We start from the raw sequence: 18,979 nt of genomic DNA on the forward strand, positions 1-18,979 counted from the left end.
ATACAATCTTTGATAAACCTGACAAAAACAAGCAAGGGGGAAAGGATTCCCTGTTTAACAAATGGTGTTGGGAAAACTGGCTAGCCATGTGCAGAAAGCAGAAACTGGACCCCTTCCTGACACCTTACACTAAAATTAACTCCAGATGGATTAAAGACTTAAACATAAGACCTGGCACCATAAAAACCCTAGAAGGAAATCTAGGCAAAACTATCCAGGACATAGGAGTAGGCAAGAACTTCATGAACAAAACACCAAAAGCATTGGCAACAAAAGCCAAAATAGACAAATGGGACCTAATTAAACTCCACAGCTTCTGCACGGCAAAAGAAACAGTCAATAGAGTGAATTGGCAACCAACAGAATGGGAAAAAATTTTTGCAGTTTACCCATCTGACAAAGGGCTGATATCCAGAATTTACAAAGAACTCAAACAGATTTACAGGAAGAAAACAAACAAGCCCATTCAAAAGTGGGCAAAGGATATGAACAGACACTTTACGAAAGAAGACATATATGAGGCAACAATCATATGAAAAAATTCTCATCGTCACTGGTCATCAGAGAGATGCAAATCAAAACCACATTGAGATACCATCTCACGCCAGTTAGAATGGCGATCATTAAAAAATCTGGAGACAGTGTGGCGATTCCTCAAGGCCTTAGAAATAGAAATTTCATTGGACCCAGCAATCTCATTACTGGGTATGTATCCAAAAGACTATAAATTGTTCTACTGTAAGGACACAAGTACACGAATGTTCATTGCAGCACTGTTTACAATAGCAAAGACCTGGAATCAACCCAAATGCCCACTGATAATAGACTGGATTGGAATATTGTGGGACATATACACCATGGAATATTATGCAGCAATCAGAAATGATGAGTTTGTGTCGTTTGTAGGGACATGAATGAATCTGGAGAACATCATCCTCTGCAAACTGACACAAGAACAGAAAATGAAACACCGCATATTCTCACTCATAGGTGGGTGATGAAAAATGAGAACACATGGACACAGAAAGGGGAGTACTAAACACTGGGGTCTATTGTGGGGAAAAGGGGAGGGCCAGTGGGAGGGGGAGGTGGGAAGGGATAGCCTGGGGAGAAATGCCAAATGTGGGTGAAGGGGAGAAGCAAAGCAAAGCACACTGCCATGTGCGTACCTACGCAACTGTCTTGCATGCTCTGCTCATGTACCCCAAAACCTAAAATCCAATAAAAAATTTAAAAAAAATCTGGAGACAACAGATGCTGGAGAGGATGTGGAGAAAAAGGAACACTTTTACACTGTTGGTGGGAGTGTAAATTAGTTCAACCATTGTGGAAGACAGTTTGGTGATTCCTCAAGGCCTTAGAAATAGAAATTCCATTTGACTCAGCAATCTCATTACTGGGTATATATCCAAAGGAGTATAAATCGTTCTACTATAAGGACACGTGTACACGAATGTTCATTGCAGCACTGTTTACAATAACAAAGACCTGGAATCAACCCAACTGCCCATTGATAATAGACTGGATTGGAAAAATTTGGCACATATACACCATAGAATATTATGCAGCAATCAGAAAAATGAGTTTGTGTCGTTTGTAGGGACATGGATGAATCTGGAGAACATCATCCTCAGCAAACTGACACAAGAACAGAAATTGAAACACTGCATATTCTCACTCATAGGCGGGTGATGAAAAATGAGAACACATGGACACAGAAAGGGGAGTAGTAAACACTGGGGTCTATAGAGGGGGAAAGGGGAGGGCCAGTGACAGGGGGAGGTGGGGATGGTTAGCCTGGGGAGAAATGCCAAACGTGGGTGAACGGGAAAAGGAAAGCAAAGCACACTGCCATGTGCGTACCTATGCAACTGTCTTGCATGCTCTGCTCATGTACCCCAAAACCTGAAATCCAATAAAAAATTTTAAAAAATTTAAAAAAATCAAAATACAATAAATATAATACAAATAAGAAACATTCAGTGTAACAACTATTTACATAGTGTTATGTATTATAAATTTAGAGAATACTTATAGTATATAGGAGGATGTGTGTAGGTTGTATGCAAATATGATACCATTTTACATATGGATCTAGATCATGCACACATTTTGATGTATATATATGTGCATGCATATACGTGTGTGTGTGTGTGTGTGTGTGTGTCTTTAGCTATTTAGAATCTATCAGCAAGTTACTGGGGGACTTGAAAGTCAGCATATGCCAATGGAAAATACTCTCAGGATATTTTCAGGGAGGAAGTAAAGTAAGGAAGGAAATTTCTTATTTCTCTGGATTTCTTCTCTCCAGAACCACATGTCCGCAGTCTCTTTATTCCTGTGTTGAAGCCAACAGTTCCCATGGGGTAATCCCTTCTCAGCTTCCATTCTCCATCTAGTTCTTGTAACTGACCCCTCCCTTGCCTTCTCCAACAAGGCTAATGGCTTTCTTCCTGGTATCTGCTTTATCGCTCCTTCTTGGTTTCTTTCATACTTTCATACACATTTTAAAAGGTGTTTTAATTTTACTCTACTCAATTATACTCTCTGTGAAGTGCTATTTGTTTTATGTCAACACCCTGACTGGAATGCTTACATAATCCTTCATCAGCCAAGAGTCATATATCTCAGGACCTTAGGTTCTGGAATTGACTTAGCACATTTATAAGCAATATCAATGCATTTTAATTTCTGAATTCACATCCTCACTGCTTTGCCATTGTAAGCTGTCAGTCCTTTGCTTTTATCTAGCTCTGAAATATTCCAGTCTGGTTCTTTTTCTTTGTGGTATAAAGATTCTTATTAAAGGCAATAGCAACAGAAAGGAAATCCAGCTACATTTCAGTTTTGAAAACAATGATAGCCATGGAAAAAAGAGTCTTAGTTGTGTTAAATAATCTTTTTGAATTTTCTTTCTTACATGAAAGACTTCCAGGAGCAGGTCTACTGTACTTGTACAAACACATAGTAACACATACACTTGGAGGCTTAGCTATGGATAATGATTTAGATTGTGACACCAAAAATACCATATTTGACCAATATGGTAAAATATAATTAATAATTACCTCTACGTTAAGAGAAAAATTCCCAGATCCCAGCCCAAATAAATTATACCTTTTTCCTTGGAAACTTCCAGAAAATAGCAGACTCTTTGCACAATTACAGGTAAGATTAAGAAAAGACATGCTCCAAACAGTTCATTTATTTCCTGATATTGATAACTAAAGGGAAATTGTTCCTCTAGTCATAGAGATGATGGAGACCAAATATGATGCCATGGCAAATTGGTGAATCAGGATTTTTTTTTCATGGTGCCCACTGTATACAATCTATTTTGTAGAAACACAGGAAATTGCAACTTGAAGGGACTTTATGGAAGTATTAGCAATAGAAAGAGGATGAGTAGTAGTAACAGTAGTAGTAGTGCAATGGTGGTAGTAGCAAGATGGTAGTGCTAGTAAAGTGTAGTAGAAATCAGTGTATGGATTCATTATTTCCTCCCCAAATTCATATGTTGAAGCTCTAATGCCCAGTACCTCATTATGTGATCATATTTGGAGAAAAGGCCTTTAAATGTAACTAAGTTAAAGTGTCGCCCCAATCCAATCTGACTAGTGTCCTTATAAAAAGAGAAAATTTGGGCTCACAGAGAGACACCAGGATGAATGTGTTGTACAGTCAAGACCATGTGTGATGACTAATTTTATCTGTCAATTTGGCTGAGCCATCGTGCCCAGATATTTGGTGAAATATTCATCTGGGTGTTTCTGTGACGTTTTTAGATGAGATTTACATTGAAATGGTTAAATTTTGAGTTAAGCATATTATCCTCCATAACATTGGTGGGTCTCATTTAATCAGTTGAAGGGCTGAATAGAACAAAATTCTGGCTGAGCGCATTGTCTCACACCTTTAATCCCACCACTTTGGGAGGCCTAGGCAGGTGGATTACCTGACTTCAGGAGTTTGAGGCCAGCCTGGCCAACATGGTGAATACCTGTCTCTACTAAAAATCCAAAGGTTAGCCCAAAGGTGGTGCATGCCTGTAATCCAAGCTACTTGGGAGGTGGAAGCAGAAAACTTGCTTGAACCCAGGAGGTGGAGGTTTTAGGGAGCTGAGATTACCCTCTGCACATTAGCCTGGGCAAGAAAGTGAGACTCGGTCTCAAAAAAAAAAAAAAAAAAAGAACGAAGAGCTGACTTTTCCCAAGCAAGAAGAAATTCTGACAGCTAACTGCCTTTGGATTTCATCCACAATATTAACTCTTCTTGGTTCATCAACAGACTGCCCTTGGACTCGAAATACAACTCTTCCTGAGTCTCCAGGCTACTGGCCTTCACTGTTAGATTCTCGACTTGCCAAGCCTCCACAACTGCATGAGCCAATTCCTTAAAATAAATCTCTTTATGTATATATGATCATCCTAATGGTTCTATTTCTCTGGAGGATCCTGACTAAGTGAGGACACAGTGGGAAGACAACCACCATCAAGCCAAGAGGACAGGGGATGAAACCAAACCTGCTTATTCCTTGATCTCAGGCTTGCAGCCCCCAGAACTGTGAGGAAATAAACTTCTATTGTTTAAGTCTCAATCTGTGGCATTTTGTTATGGCAGCTTTGGAAAACTAATACACATTTTGCATAACACAGTGGTTACAGTAGGTAGTACCGTAGCTATCCTAGTAGTACAGTAAGGTAGTAGTGTAGTAAGTTAGCAGTGGAAGTACAGTAAAACGGTAATAAAGACGTAGTTAGGTAGTAGCAGTGTGGTATGGTAGTAGTAGTGTTACAGGATAATAGCAATGGGGTAGTTAGCTAGCAGTGGAAGTGTATTAAAAGTAGAAAAATGGATTGGTCCGGGTAACCCAGCAATGGCCATGATTTCACCTCCCTGCGCTGGAGGACGGCCTGGTCCTGCTCGGCCCTGCCCCATCCCATCACGTGGCTGTGCACTGCACTCTGGGAGGACAAGATGGTGAGCTGCCGGCACTGCTGTGTCTGGCTGCTGACTGAGGCCTCTGCTGTGGGCCCCAGCCCTGGCGGCGGCCCCAGGATGAAAACCAATTCTGTGTCCACGGAGGACCACATTCTGCCCCAGGCGAAACTTGGCCTGGAGCTTCCGGGCAGGACAGCCATTCAGCATGCAGACTGCCAGGGACAGGGAGGAACCCCTGTACTCGATCAGCAGCAGCACAGTGAGTCTGGAGGGTTCTACTTCCAAACATGAGTTCCAGGCTGAGACAAAGAAGCTTTTGGACATCGTTGCCCAGTCCTTGTGCTCAGAAAAGGAGGTGTTTATATGGGCTGATCTCCAATGCCAGCGATGCCTTGGAAAAACTGCGTCATAAACTGGTGTCTGACGGCCAAGCACTGCAAGTAATGGAAATCCACTTGCAGACCAATGCCAAGAAAGGCACCATCACCATCCAGGACACTGGCATCGGGATGACACCAGAAGAGCTGGCATCCAACCTGGCGATGATAGCTGGATGGGGGTCAAAGGCCTTCCTGGATGCTCTGCAGAACCGGGCTGGGGCCAGCAGCAAGAGCATCGGCCAGTTTGGAGTGGGTTTCTACTCGGCCTTCATGGTGGCTGACAGAGTGGAGGTCTATTCCCACTCGGCATCCCCAGGGAGCCCAGGCTACCAGTGGCTTTCAGACAGCTCTGGAGTGTTTGAAATCCCAGAAGCTTGGGGAGTTAGAACTGAGACGAAATGTTCTCACTTATGCGTGAGATCTGAATGATGAGAATGAAGGGGAACAATACACATTGGGGCCTTTTGGAGACCGGGTTGTGGGGATGGAGAGCCTCAGGAAAAATAGCTAATGGATGCTGGGCTTAATGTCTAGGTAACTGAACGATTTGTGCTGCAAACCACCATGACACTCATTTCCCGAAATAGCAAACCTGCACATCCTCCACATGTGACCCTGAACTTAAAACAAATGTTGAGGCTGATGAGGTGGCTCAAACCTGTAATCCCAGCACTTTTGGAGGCTGAGGCGGGTGGATCACGAGGTCAAGAGATTGAGACCATCCTGGTCAACATGGTGAAACCACGTCTCTACTAAAAATACAAAAAATTAGCTGGGCATGGAGGTGCACGCCTGTAATCCCAGCTACTTGGGAGGCTGAGGCAGGAGAATTGTCTGAAACCAGGAGGAAGAGGTTGCAGTGAGCCGAGATCATGCCATTGCACTCCAGCCTGGGTAACAGGAGTGAAACTCCATCCCCCACCCCCCAAAAAAGAAAAAACAAATGTTGAAGTAAAAAACTAATAAAATAAAATGATGCATGCATAGAGACAAATAATAGGTATTCAATACTTATAAAAGTGAACCATTTGTTAAGCCTTCTTAAAGCTTAGTTGGTCACCTTAATTTTATAGTAATTCAGAAAACAAAAAAAATGTTAAGGGAAATATTTCTAGTGATTAAAATGGCAGCAGAGGTGGATATTTGTTCAACATCTTTCTTGAACCAGGTGTTACCCATTATGTTGCAGCAAAAAAAAAAAAAAAAGTTAAATCTAGTCACTGTCAACAAGGAGAGTATAACCTAATAAAAGAGAAACACATTTTATAAATTATAGCTTTCTTCCAACAAGATGAAGTAGGAAAGGCAAATGTATTTACAGTCTGCTGAGAGAAATGTGTGGCATGGAGGTAGAGAAAACTGGAAAAAGGAACAGACAAGGTTGAATCAGTGCCTGTTGTTGTAGGAATAAGAGCCAGCCATGTCTTCTCTAGGTTGGAAGTTTGAAGGAAACGCAGCAAGATATGAATTTCAACAAGCATATTTGAACTAGATAATGAAGAGCTTTAAAAGACATACTTTGGAATTTGAACTCTGATATTTTGGCATTGAAAAAATTAGAAGTTTTTCAGAAAATGAAACAATCACTGTTTAAGTATACCCATGATAATTAGAGTGAATGATGGAACCACTAAAAAATTAGACTGTTTAAAGACACACATAATAAAATAATAGCAAGAAAGCTGTGAGATGAGAAAATAATTTTTAATTAAAAATTATATTGCTAACAGAAGAGTTTACTCATATGTTCCTAGTGACACTATAAATTAATTGACTTTGCAAAGAAACTCGAAGTATGAAGTCATAAATAATTTATTTTGCCCTATTTTGCTCTACTAACTCTACCTTAGGTACTGTCTATGTATTTTTCACATACACACACACATAAGTACATACACACACATACAAGTATGTTCACATGTGTACATACACATTTAATTTAGGGCATATGTACATGTATGATATGTTCTACACACATACATATGTACATATATGGAGAGATAATGATATATCACAGTTATGTAATACATATAATGTATACCAAGTTATATAATAAAAAAATTCACCTATTGATCTATAATAATGAAAAGGCATAGTAATTGATAACTAATTTTTAGTGTTTATCATTGTATTAAAATACTGTGCTACATATAGGGACATGAAGATTTGAGGAAAGCCCAATTTGATCAGAACAAAATATGGTGTTTAAAATATAACATAGAACAGAAAACAAAATATACTCCGATGATGAGAACAATGAAAAATGATGAGGAGGTATATTTTATATTGTTATTTATATTATTGTGTCATTTTTAAATAATAGAAAAATTTATACTAAATATATGTAAGTAGATATTCTAAATGACAGGTAGGCATGCTCATTGAAAATTTAAACAATATAGCTACCATGATATTATTCTTCACCATGCCTCATACTAGGGCAAAGACTGTTCACAGGTGGTACTTCATAAATACCTACTAGAGGCTGGGTGTGGTGATTCACTCTTGTAATCCCAGCACTTTGGGAATCCAAGGCAGGCAGAATGCTGGGTCTCAGGAATTTGAGACCAGCCTGGGTACCATGTCAAAACCCCATCTCTACAAAAAATAAAAAAATTGGCACATGCCTGTAGTCCCAGCTACCCAGGAGGCTGAGATAGGAGGATCTTTTTAGCCTGGGAGGTGGAGGCCAATGGGCATAAGAAGGCAGAGATATTTGCTGCCTATGACTTTGAACACAGGCATTTGCAGTGAAAGGAAAATAAAATGAGTGTGGGCTAACGGTTAAATAAAACATTTCTTTTTAGTCTTGTATACTGTTGGTGGAACAAACAGTTTCAAAAGGGAATCCCCAGGCTTTCAAAGGAAAAAAACAAAAAAAGAAAGATAACTGTTGAAGGAAGGCACACAGGAGGTGGGCAGGAAAAGGAGATTTTACTTTATCCACAACAGATTTTTCCAATATGTAAAATAGATTCAATGAAAGCAAAAGATAAGTTGTTTGGCCTGTCTATGAAAGCTTAGAAATAAGGATTTTCTGCCATAATTTAGCTTATTGGGCAGACAGAAATATGTTCTCCATTGTTTTAATCTCTAACATAAAACCATGTATTCAGAACATGTCAAGAGGAAAGACAATTTCGCTGTATTGCAAGCAAATGAGCTGTGAAGTTGGTCCAGAAATAGGAAAAAAATCAGGTAATGTGACAGAAAATATTAAACATATGAAGGATGGGAATGTTCAGGAATATAGGGGATAATGGCTGATTCGTGTATTTTGGTTGCCTGTTTAAAACACTGAAATTTAGGATGACCTAAAAACATTTAATTTGTAAAATGATTGTATTTTATCTTATTATTAAGAACCAGCTCAGTTTTACTTCTAGGTTCTAGAAAGGAAAGGAAGCCTGATGGTAGAGTACAAGTTTTGAATATTTCTATCTGCCTCCTTTTATTCCTACTGCTCTCTCTTCTTTACTTTAAAATCAGTATATCAGTAGGAGGACATCACCGTATCTTCATTTTTAAGGAACTGGAATAAGACTAGTGGATCATCTAATCGTGTCTAAAGGGGAGAGTTTAGATATCTAATTTATTTTAATGTATAATAGGTAGCAAGATATCATTGTATTCTGAATAAAATTAGTTGCCAAATTTGGCTTGTTTTTATGAATGGCTCTATAAATATTGTAAATAAAATGAAAGCAAAATATTTATTAAAGTTATGAAAACAATTATTTAATGGAAGAAACTGTTTTTAAAAGTTGTTATATTTTATAAATCATTCCATATGCAAATATTATAAAGTACAATTCTTGAAATAAGCTTATTACTAAAGCATTTTCTTAGAAACCATGAAAATTAGCAAGTAACAAAGATCATTTTCTCATGCTTTTATTTTAAATTTTTAATCTCTTACAGTATAAGTAGTTACAAGTTGAGATTTTGTGTTTATTTCTGGTATTACATCGCTAAAGATAATTCTATATACCACCAAGAACTGTGAGGCATCCCGCCATAAAAAATTTCCAGCCTTTTCCAAAAAAATAAATAGGTGTTTTCACTGGATACTGACAGAAAAGAAGCTTTTGGATCAACATAAACTACAATAAAATAAATGCACACATGTTTAGCACCAGAAAGAAAATCTGGAATATGAAGAATATAACTCAGGGGCAACTTTTTAATGCTTAGCAATACATAGGTCAAGATAAAAATGTTATACAATGAGCTCTGCTTCTTCAGATTTTTCTATTGGTTCCATACCTTCGTAATGGTTATGAGAAATCCATTGAACCCCAACGAAGATACACATTCATACTTTGAGGAGTCAGTTAACTCACATCCACTGAAAAAGCCAGTAGTGGATTCCATACATTTTTTTATTGCATTTCAGGTTTTGGGGTACATGTGAATAACATGCAAGATTGTTGCATAGGTACACACATGGCAGTGTGATTTGCTGCCTTCCTCCCCTTCACCTGTATCTGGCATTTCTCCCCATGCTCTCTCTCCCTAACTCCCCATGCTATCTCTCACCAACTCACCCGCTGTCCCTTCCCTTTTTCCCCCCAACAGACCTCAGTGTGTGATGCTCCCCTCCCTGTGTCCATGTGTTCTCATTGTTCAACACCCACCTATGAGTGAGAACATATGGTGTTTGATTTTTCTGTTCTTGTGTCAGTTTGCTGAGAATTATGGTTTCCATGTTCATCCATGTCCCTACAAAGGACATAAACCCATCGTTATTTATGGCTGCATAATATTCCATGGTGTATATGTGCCACATTTTCCCTGTCCAGTCTATCATCGATGGGCATTTGGGTTGATTCTAGGTCTTTGCTATTGTAAACTGTGCTGCAATGAACATTCGTGTGCATGTGTCCTTATAGTAGAACGATTTATAATCCTTTGGATATATACCCAGTAATGGGATTGTTGAGTCAAATGGAATTTCTATTTCTAGGTCCTTGAGGAATCGCCACACTGTCTTTCACAATGGTTGAACTAATTTATACTCCCAACAGTGTAAAAGCGTTCCTATTTCTCCACATTCTCTCCAGCATCTGTTGTCTCCAGATTTTTTAATGATAACGATTCTAACTGGCGTGAGATGGTATTTCAATGTATTTTTGATTTGCATTTCTCTAATGAGCAGTGATATGAGAAGACTTCTTTACACTAAGTATATTTATAGCAAATATTTGAAACAATGCTTGCTCAATAATTTGGACATACTGGAGGCTAACTGGGATATTATCTATGATGGGCACTATTAGATAATAATCATAAAAATATTGTTAATAATAACATATATTCACAAATTATGAAAGTGTTCTTCACATCTAACAAGTAGCTTTTTAAATAAGAGACTTTAGCTTGATTCCATACCTTTTCTATTGTGAGTAGTATTGCAATGAATACATGTGTGCATGTGTCTTTATATTAGAATGATTTTTATTCCTTTGAGTATAGACTCAGTAATAGGATTGTGGGATCAAATGTTATTTGTGGTCATATACTCCATAGAATACTATGCAGTCATGAAAAAGAACAAGATCTGTCCTTTACTGGGACATAAATGGAGCTGGAGGACATTATCCTTAGCAAACTAATGCAGGAACAAAAATCCAAATACCGAATGTTCTCACTTATAAGTGGGAACTAAATGATGAGAACACATGAACACGCAGAAGTGAAAAATACACACTGTGGTCTTTTGGAGGATGAAAGGTGGGAGGAGGGAGAGGATCAGTAAGAATAACTAACAGGTACCAGGCTTAATACCTGGATGATAAAAAAATCTATAAAATGAACCTCTATGACACAAGTATACCTTTGTAACAAAGCTGTACCTGTACCCCTGAATTTAAAATAAAAGTTAAAAATAAAATAAAATGAATACATACAAAAATAAACAGTAAATAAAAATAGACTTTATTTTTAAAACACTTTAAAAGTTAGGGAAAAGGCGAAATGGTAGTACAAAAAGTACTATGTACCCTTTCACCCAATCCCCTATTATTACTGTCTTACAAGACTATGGTGCATTAACATTAACTAACGTCTATAGTTTATGTCATTTTCATTGAAACATATCAAGGGTCCAGACTATTGATGACCTTGATTTGAAGTTGAATTCACCAAGTTTCTCCAATATAGAGTTACTCTCTCCTCTATCTTTTCATACTGCAGTCTTTGGACGAGAGTACTATCAAAGTCCATACTTAAAGAGTGGAATATTTTCTTTCTCCTATTGAGATAAGGATATATACATAAGCTGTTTGGAATTCTTATACATGGGATATTTGTCTCCTTATCCTAATTTATGTACATATTTAATAAGAAAAATTGAATATAAAGATTGCAATACAAATTTTAAAAGTAGAATAAAAAAACAGAATTAATAAAACCAAAAGTGAGTTCTTTGAAAAAAGTCAATAAAATTGCAAAAAAAAGCGATACTGGAAAGAGACTCAATCAGTAAACTCAGACATGAAAGTGACATTATGTCCAACCTTAAACAAACAGAAACAGTTATAAGAAAAAACTATGAAAATTGTGTATCACAAACTAGACATCCATGATGAAATGGACAAATTCCTGGAAACACACATTACAAAACTGACAAAAAGAAATGGAAAATTTGAGTAGACTTTTAACAAATAAAGAAACTGAATGTGTAATTAAAAACAAAACAAAACTTTCCTACTAAGAAAATTTCACAACCAGATGATTTCAACAGTGAATTCTATAAAATATTTAAAGAACGAATGCCAATCTGTTTACAAACTCTTCCAATAATCAGATAATGTCGAAACTCTTTCTAAATCATTCTATGAGATCAGAATTATGCTGGTACCAAAGGCAGAGAAAGACATCACAAGAAATGAAAACTACAGGCTAATATCCTTTGTAACTATTAATGCAAAAATTATTGGCAAATAGTATCAAACAGAATTTAGCAGCATATTAAAAAAACAATTCACTATGACCAAGCGGGGTTTATCCTAAGAATGTAAGAGTTGTTTAACATTAAAACAAACATCGGGGGGAGGACTCAAGATGGCGCTGTGAGAACAACCCAGGATTGAATCTCTCGGTGAATGCACAAAGAGGTGAGTCAGGGCCGCATTTCCAGACTGATCTTTGTTGCCCACAGAACAGAAAAATTCCCAGGTATAAAGGAGACACGGGACGCCAGGCAGAGGTTTTGGCTGGTGCAGCCGGCAGCCAGGGTGGCGGCAGCTGGGGTGGCAGCGGCCGGCCCTACACAGCGCTCCGCACAGGGCGTGCTTGTCTGGGAGCCCTGTTGAACTGGCAACCTGTGACTTGAGAGGGCTGAACTTGAGACTGAATGAGACTTGGACAGTGGGCCAGCCCAGGGGATTGCAGGGACACAGCATTTGGGGTAGCACAGTGGGACCAACAAAACAGCGATTCCAAACGCTCCCGGTGGAGACGGTCCCTGAAAGTGCAGCTCCGTGGTGGAGGGGCGTCCACTATTAATGAGGCAAACCGCCCCTACTGAGATACACACCCATTGCTGACGCAGCCTGCCATTGCCAAGGCAACCCGTTACAACAGAGAGACTCCTCCGCAGGGTGTAGCCCGTGGCAGCAGGGCAGAGACCGCAGCAGAAAGGCAGAGCCTGCAGCGACAGGGCGAACCTCACACCAGCAGGGCGAAGCCTCGGCAGGCGAATAGTGAGTAGACTGCCTCCTAGCTGGGCAGGACAGTGCAATGGACATTCAAAAATAAAGCCCCAACCTTTCCAGACAAAACATCTGAGAAAAAAAGGTTTTTTTTTATGAGTTCTGTGGCAGCAGAATTAAACATAGCAGCCTAACAGCCCTGAATGAACAACAGAGCTCACAGCTCAGCACTTGAGCTCCTATAAAGTACAGAATGTCTCCTGAAGCAGCTCCCTAACCCCTCTATATACAAAAGACTGACATTTGGCAGGCATCATCCTGGGACAAAGATAGCAGAAAAAGAAACTGGTGGCATCGCTCACCGTTCTGCAGCTGCTATACGTGCACCCCAGACAAGCAGGGCCTGGAGTGGACCTCAGCAGTCGTACAGCGAAGGGGCTAGACTGGTAAAAGAAAAACCAAGTAAAAAAAATACTTCATCAACAATTTGGGTGTCCACTCAGAGACCCAATCGAAAAGTCAGCAACTGCACAGATGTCAGGTGGATAAATCCACAAAGATGGGAAGAAACCAGTGCAAAAAGGAGGAAAACACCCGAAACCAGAACACCTCACCTCCTAGAAAGAACCAAACCTCCTCACCAGCAAGGGAACAAAGCTGGACGGAGAATGACTGTGACGAAATGACGGAATTAGACTTCAGAAGGTGGATAATGAGAAACTTTTGTGAGCTAAAAGAACATGTTTTAAATCAGTGCAAAGAAACTAAGAACCTTGAAAAAAGATATAAAAAAAGAAAAAAAAAATGATAAGAATGGATGACTTAGAGAGAAATATGAATGAATTAAAGGAGCTGAAAAACACAATATGAGAACTTCGCGAAGCATGCACAAGTTTCAATGGCCGAATTGACCAAGCAGAAGAAAGAATATCTGAAGTCGAATATCAACTCAATGAAATGAAATGAGAAACCAGGATCAGAAACAAAAAGCGCAAAAAGGAATGAACAAAGTCTCCAAGAAATGGGGGACTATGTGAAGAGACCTAACCTACGTTTGATAGGTGTACCAGAATGTGACGAAGAGAATGAATCTTAGCTGAAAAATACTCTTCAGGACATTATCCAGAAAAATTTCCCCCACCTAGCAAGACAGGCCAACACTCAACTGCAGGAAATACAGAGAACACCACAAAGATATTCCGCAAGAAGAGCAACCCCAAGGTACATAATCGTCAGATTCAACAAGGTTGAAATAAAGGAGAAAATACTAAGGACAGCCAGAGAGAAAGGTTGGGTCACCCAAAAAGGAAAGCCCATCAGACTCACAGCAGATCTCTCGGCAGAAACACTACAAGCCAGAAGAGAGTGGGGGCCAATATTCAACATTCTTAAAGAAAAGAACTTTCAACCCAGAATTTCATATCCAACCAAACTGAGCTTCATAAGTGAAGGAAAAATAAAATCCTTTGTGAACAAGCAAGTATTCAGAGATTTTGTCACCACCAGGCCTGCTTTACAAGAGCTTCTGAAAGAGGCACTACACATGGAGAGGAACAACCAGTACCAGCCATTCCAAAATCACACTAAATGCTAAAGAGCATCAACATAATGAAGAATCTACAACAACTAACGGGCAAAACAGCCAGCTAGCATGAAAATGGCAGTATCAAATTCACACATAACAATATTAACCCTAAATGTAAATGGGCTAAATGCACCAATCAAAAGACACAGACTGGCAAATTGGATAAAAAGCCAAAACCCATCAGTGTGCTGTATCCAGGAAACCCATCTCACATGCAAGGATACACAAAGGCTCAAAATAAAGGGATAGAGGAAGATTTACCAAGCAAATGGAGAGCAAAAAAAAGCAGGAGTTGCAATTCTCATCTCTGATAAAATAGACTTTAAAGCAACAAAGATCAAAAGAGACAAAGAAGGCCATTACATAATGCTATAAGGATCAATACAACAAGAAGAGCTAACGATCCTAAACATATATGGACCCAATACAGGAGCACCCAGATACATAAGGCAAGTTCTTAATGACTTGCAGAGAGACTTAGACTCCCACACAATAATCGTGGGAGACTTTAACACCCCACTGTCAATATTAGACAGATAAACCAGACAGAAAATCAACAAGGATATCCAGGGCTTGAACTCAGACCTGGAGCAAGCAAACCTGATAGACATTTACAAAACTCTCGACCCCAAATCCACAGAATATACATTCTTCTCAGCACCACATCACACCTACTCTAAAATTGACCATATAATTGGAACTAAAGCAATGCTCAGCAAATTCAAAACAATTGAAATCATAACAAACAGCCTCTCAGACCATAGTGCAATCAAGTTAGAACTCAGAATACAGAAACCAACCCAGAACCACACAACTTCATGGAAACTGAACAACTGGCTCTTGAATGTTAACTGGATAAACAACGAAATGAAGGCAGAAATAAAGAAGTTCTTCGAAACCAATGAGAACTAAGACACAACATGCCAGAATCTCTGGGACAAATTTAAAGCAGTCTCTAGAGGAAAATATATAGCAACAAGTGCCCATATGAGGAGAATGGAGAGATCCAAAATTGACACCCTATCATAAAAATTGAAAGAGCTAGAGGAGCAAGATAAAAAAAACTCAAAACCCAACAGAAGACAAGAAATAACTAAGATCAGAGCTGAACTGAAGGAGATTGAGACATGAAAAACCCTTAAAAAAATCAATAACTCCAAGAGCTGGTTTTTTGTGAAGATCAACAAAAAAGACAGACCACTAGCCAGATTGATGAAAAAGAAAAGAAAGAACAACCAAATAGTTGCAATAAAAAATGATAAAGGGGAAATCACCACAGATTCCACAGAAATTCAGACCATCATCAGAAAATATTACAGACAACTCTATGCACATAAACTAGTAAACTTGGAAGAAATGGATAAATTCCTAGACTCCTGTGTCCTCCCAAGCCTAAACCAGGAGGAAGCTGAAACTGTGAATAGACTAATAACAAGGTCAGAAGTTGAGGCAGCAATTAAGAGCCTACCACACAAAAAATGCCCAGGTCCAGATGGGTACACAGCCGAATTCTACCAGACACACAAAGAGGAGCTGGTACTATTCCTTCTAAAACTATTCCAAATAATTCAAAAAGAAGGAATCCTTCCCAAATCATTTTATGAGACCAACATCATCCTGATACCAAAACCCGGCATAGAGCCAACAAGAAAAGAAAACGTCAGACCAATATCCATGATGAACATAGATGCAAAAATCTTCAATAAAATATTGGCAAGCCAATTGCAACAGCAAATCAAAAAACTTATTCATCATGATCAAGTAGGATTCATCCCGGGGATTCAAGGCTGGTTCAACATACGCAAGTCTATCAACGTAATTCACCACATAAACAGAACCAAAAACCAAAACCACATGATTATCTCAATTGACGCAGAGAAGGCATTTGACAAAATTCAACAGCCCTTTATGCTAAAAACCCTCAATAAACTCGGTATCGATGGAACATATCTCCAAGTAATAAAAGCTATTTATGGCAAACCAACAGCCAATATAATACTGAATGGGCAAAATCTGGAAGAATTCCCTTTGAAATCCGGCACTAGACAAGGATGCCCTCTTTCACCACTCCTATTCAATATAGTACTGGCAGTTCTAGCCAGAGCAATCAGGCAAGAAAAAGAAATAAAGGGTATTCAAATAGGAAAGGTGGAAGCCAAATTGTCTCTATTTGCAGACGACATGATAGTATACCTAGAAGACCCCATCGCCTCAGCCCAAAAACTCCTGAAACTGATAAACAACTTCAGCAAAGTCTCAGGATATAGAATCAATGTGCAAAAACCACAAGCATTCCTATACACCAATAACAGACTTAAAGAAAACCAAATCAAGAGCGAACTGCCATTCGCAATTGCTACACAAAGAATAAAATACCTTGGAATACAACTCACAAGGAACGTAAGGGACCTCTTCAAGGAGAACTACAAACCACTGCTCAACGAAATCAGAGAGGACACAAACAGATGGAGAAACATTCCATGTTCATGGTTAGGAAGAATTAATATCGTGAAAATGGCTATACTGCCCAAAGTAATTTACAGAATCAACGCTATCCCCATCAAGCTACCATTGACTTTCTTCACAGAACTGGAAAAAACCACCATGAACTTCATATGGATCAAAAGAGAGCCCGCATAGCCAAGTCAATTCTAAGCAAAAAGAACACAGCGGGGGGTATCACACTGCCGGATTTCAGGCTATACTACAAGGCTACAGTAATCAAAACAGCATGGTACTGGTACCAAAACAGAGATATAGACCAATGGAACAAAACGGAGGCACCGGAGGCAACACAACATACATACAACTATACAATCTTTGATAAACCTGACAAAAACAAGCAATGGGGCAAGGATTCCATGTTTAACAAATGGTGTTGGGAAAACTGGCTAGCTATGTGCAGAAAGCAGAAACTGGACCCCTTCCTGACACCTTACACTAAAATTAACTCCAGATGGATTAAAGACTTAAACATAAGACCTGGCACCATAAAAACCCTAGAAGGAAATCTAGGCAAAACTATCCAGGACATAGGAGTAGGCAAGGACTTCATGAACAAAACACCAAGAGCATTGGCAACAAAAGCCAAAATAGACAAATGGGACCTAATCAAACTCCACAGCTTCTGCATGGCAAAAGAAACAGTCACTAGAGTGGATCGGCAACCAACAGAATGGGAAAAAATTTTCACAGTCTACCCATCTGACAAAGGGATGATATCCAGAATTTACAAACAACTCAAGCAGATTTACAGGAAAAAAACAAACAAGCCCATTCAAAAGTGGGCAAAGGATATGAACAGATACTTTACGAAAGAAGACATATATGAGGCCATCAATCATATGAAAAAATGCTCATCGTCACTGGTCATCAGAGAGATGCAAATCAAAACCACATTGAGATACCATCTCACGCCAGTTAGAATGGCGATCATTAAAAAATCTGGAGACAACAGATGCTGGAGAGGATGTGGAGAAAAAGGAACACTTTTACACTGTTGGTGGGAGTGTAAATTAGTTCAACCATTGTGGAAGACAGTGTGGCGATTCCTCAAGGCCTTAGAAATAAAATTCCATTTGACCCAGCAATCCCATTACTGGGTATATATCCAAAAGACTATAAATCATTCTACTATAAGGACACATGTACACGAATGTTCATTGCAGCACTGTTTACAATAGCAAAGACCTGGAATCAACCCAAATGCCCATTGATAATAGACTGGATTGGAAAAATGTGGCACATATACACCATGGAATATTATGCAGCAATCAGAAATGATGAGTTTGTGTCGTTTGTAGGGACATGGATGAATCTGGAGAACATCATCCTCAGTAAAGTGACACAAGAACAGAAAATGAAACACCGCATATTCTCACTCATAGGTGGGTGATGAAAAATGAGAACACATGGACACAGAAAGGGGAGTACTAAACACCGGGGTCTATTGGGGGGAAAAGGGGAGGGCCAGTGGGAGGGGGAGGTGAGGAGGGATAGCCTGGGGAGAAATGCCAAATGTGGGTGAAGGGGAGAAGAAAAGCAAAGCACACTGCCATGTGTGTACCTACGCAACTGTCTTGCATGCTCTGCTCATGTACCCCAAAACCTATAATCCAATAAAAAATTAAAAAAAAAAAAAAAAAAAAGAAATAGAAATTCCATTTGACCCAGCAATCTCATTACTGGGTATATATCCAAAGGACTATAAATTATTCTACTATAAGTACACATGCACACGAATGTTCATTGCAGCACTGTTTACAATAGCAAAGACCTGGAATCACCCCAAATGTCCGTTGATGATAGACTGGATTGGAAAAATGTGGCACATATACACCATGGAATATTATGCAGCAATCAGAAATGATGAGTTTGTGTCGTTTGGAGGGATATGGATGAATCTGGAGAACATCATT

General features: G+C 39.1%; 1 pseudogene; it reads right to left on the bottom strand.

Annotated features, from left to right (window-relative positions):
* The window catches only part of LOC100399318 (sodium- and chloride-dependent GABA transporter 2-like), a 120,780-nt pseudogene that overhangs the window by 83,264 nt on the left and 18,537 nt on the right, over positions 1-18,979 (bottom strand).

The sequence above is a fragment of the Callithrix jacchus genome, chromosome 13 (genome assembly GCF_049354715.1).
Source record: "Callithrix jacchus isolate 240 chromosome 13, calJac240_pri, whole genome shotgun sequence".
Lineage (NCBI taxonomy): Eukaryota > Metazoa > Chordata > Mammalia > Primates > Cebidae > Callithrix > Callithrix jacchus.